The sequence below is a fragment of the Scyliorhinus torazame genome, unplaced genomic scaffold (assembly GCF_047496885.1).
Source record: "Scyliorhinus torazame isolate Kashiwa2021f unplaced genomic scaffold, sScyTor2.1 scaffold_721, whole genome shotgun sequence".
NCBI classification, from domain to species: Eukaryota; Metazoa; Chordata; class Chondrichthyes; order Carcharhiniformes; family Scyliorhinidae; genus Scyliorhinus; species Scyliorhinus torazame.
Genome location: NW_027308448.1, coordinates 1,464 through 4,314, shown reverse-complemented (window position 1 = coordinate 4,314; position 2,851 = coordinate 1,464).

The window sequence follows — 2,851 nt, the reverse complement described above, 5'->3', positions numbered from 1 at the left end:
GGGGCTGCGCATGCGCAATCGTCAACGTTCTTGGGGCACTAGCATGAATGCGCGCGCGCGCATCCAACATCTCTATTGGGGGCAGGAGTAGCGAACCGCAAGCCACCATCTTTATTGAGGGCAGCAGCGGAGCGCATGCTCAGTCGCCATCATTGTTGAGGGCAATATGTTTGGAATGTTTCACCATGACACACTGTTTCACTCTGAGTTACAAATTCTCATTTATGAGGCAGAACAATGATACATGTCCAGGGCAGTGACAATAATTCGTATTTATTGTGCCTTGACAAAATCAAGCAATTTAACACATCTCAGAGAAACGTTATAAAATAACAATTGACACTGAGCAACATGGGGGAGATATTAGCTTTAAAGGAGAATCTTAAGGAGAATCTTCCCGTACCAGCCTCCCCGAACAGGCGCCGGAATGTGGCGACTAGGGGCTTTTCACAGTAACTTCATTTGAAGCCTACTTGTGACAATAAGCGATTTTCATTTTTCATTTCATGATGGAGGAAAGTGAGTGAGAGAGTCGGAGAGTTTGAAGGAGGAAATTCCAGAGCTTGTGGCCTAGTCAAATGACAAAAGGCCAGTAATGGTGGACCGAATAAATCAGGAATGCTGTAGTGGCAGAATTAAATTAGTGCAGAGATCTTGAAGGGTGTGTGAGGAGACTACAGAGATCAGGATGATCACAACTATAGGAAACGAAGAATGGGAAATTTCAACTTTTGGTACTTCTTAAAAGGAAAGTGAGCACAGGGGATGGGTAAACAAGACTTGTTTGTATTGTATTTGTTTTATTGTCACATGTACTGAAATACAGTGAAAAGTATTCTGTGTACAGTCATAAGTTCGGATATGGAGATGCCGGCATTGAACTGGGGTGAGCACAGTAAGAAGTCTTACAACACCAGGTTAAAGGAGGAAGGAGCAGTGCTCTGAAAGCTAGTGATTCTTAACAAACCTGTTGGACTTTAACCTGATGTCAGACTTCTTACTTTGTTGAGATTCATCGCAGACAGCTTTTGAATAAAGTCAAATATCGTTATATGGAAGATAATTCCAAATTATGTGTTGCTTATATTTGACCCCTCTGTGTTTTGGTGTGAAACGTTCTGCAGCCTAAATACCGTTCATGTATAAGAAAGGAGGGGTGACAGCAAATCGGCACTGAGCCTGGATTTCCTCATCTCCCCGACTGGCTTTTCCTGTTTCTCCATCATTAAGGTCGCATCTTTCAAAAATGTGGTTGTTAAATCCCTGCCATTTCCTCTAATTCAGTGACAGTATCGTTTGTGTCTGTCTATTGTTATGGGTGAGGTGTTTTCAGAACCCCAAAATGTATCATGGAGTTCAACCAACCTCCCCCTTTAATGTGTTTGTTGCTTTTCCGAGCACACGGCCTGTTCTCCAGGTGTGATATTACAATTATGGACACGTAGTTTTTAACACAAAACAAATGTTTATTCCATGAACTCAACTTAACCTCTTAAATAAACATTGGATCTCTTAACACCCCTTACTTCAAAGATAACCCCAAAAATATTACACTAAATAATCCTTCAGTTATCCCTTTCAACATCCATGAGACTTAATACCTTAAAACAGAAACACATCAGGTTAAAGGCTTTACTATTATGAGTTTAAATCACCCAAATGATCCAGAGATAGTCTTTCATGGCAGAGATCACAGCAGATCCAGCACACTGCAAAACATAGACACACACCCAAGCTCTTTTTCAAATTGAAACTTCAGAATGGCTGAACTGAGCTCAGCTCCACCCACTCTCTGACATCACTGTTTTCTTAAAGGTACATTGCTTAAACATCCATTTCTTAAAGGTACTCTCACATGACAATATGAGCATACATTACAAGTAGATATGTTTTGTAGTGATTAAAATATTAATCTACGTCTACAAAGCCATTCAATTATTTTGTAAACTGAGCAAACTGCCAAGATCCGCACTTTGTTTTTTCATGTATGGAACAATCTATCTGGACTGTATGCAGAACAATACTTTTCACTGTTTCTTGGTACTCGTGACAATAAATCAAACCAAAGAGACAGTTTTGTACTAGTCTTCAAATTGAACAGTGAGCCTTCTTAAACCTATTCGTTCATTTATTTTTAAAAATGAATAAATTTAGAGTCCCCAATTCATTTTTTCCAATTAAGGGGCAATTTAGTGCAGCCAATCCACCTACCCTGCACATCTTTGCATTGTGGGGGCGAAACCCACGCAAGCACGGGGAGAATGTGCAAACTCCACAAAGACAGTGACCCAGAGCCTGGATCGAATCTGGGAACTCGGCGCCATGAGGCATTAGGGCTAACCCACTGTGCCACCGTGCTGCCCAACCTTATTCATTCATGGGAAGTGGGTGTCACTGACTGGTCCAGCATTTACTGCTCATTCCAATTGCCCTTGAACCGCATGTCTTGCGAGGCTCTTTCAGAGGGCACTTACAAATAAACCACAACATTGCTGTGGATCTGGAATCACGTGTAGGCCAAGCCACGTAAGGAGAGCAGATTTCCTAAAGGACATTAGTGAACCAGATGGGTTTTTACAACAATTATAGAACATAGAATTTACAGTGCAGAAGGAGCCCATTCAGCCCATCGAGTCTGCGCCGGCCCTTTTGGAAAGAGCACCCCACCTAAGCCCACACTCCCACCCTATCCCCATAACCCACCCAATCCTTTTGGACATAAAGGGCAATTTAGCTTGGCCAATCCACCTGACCTGCATGTTTGGACTGTGGGACGAAACCGGAGCACCCGGAGGAAACCCACGCAGACACGGGGAGAATGTGCAGACTCCGCACAGATAGTGACCCAGTG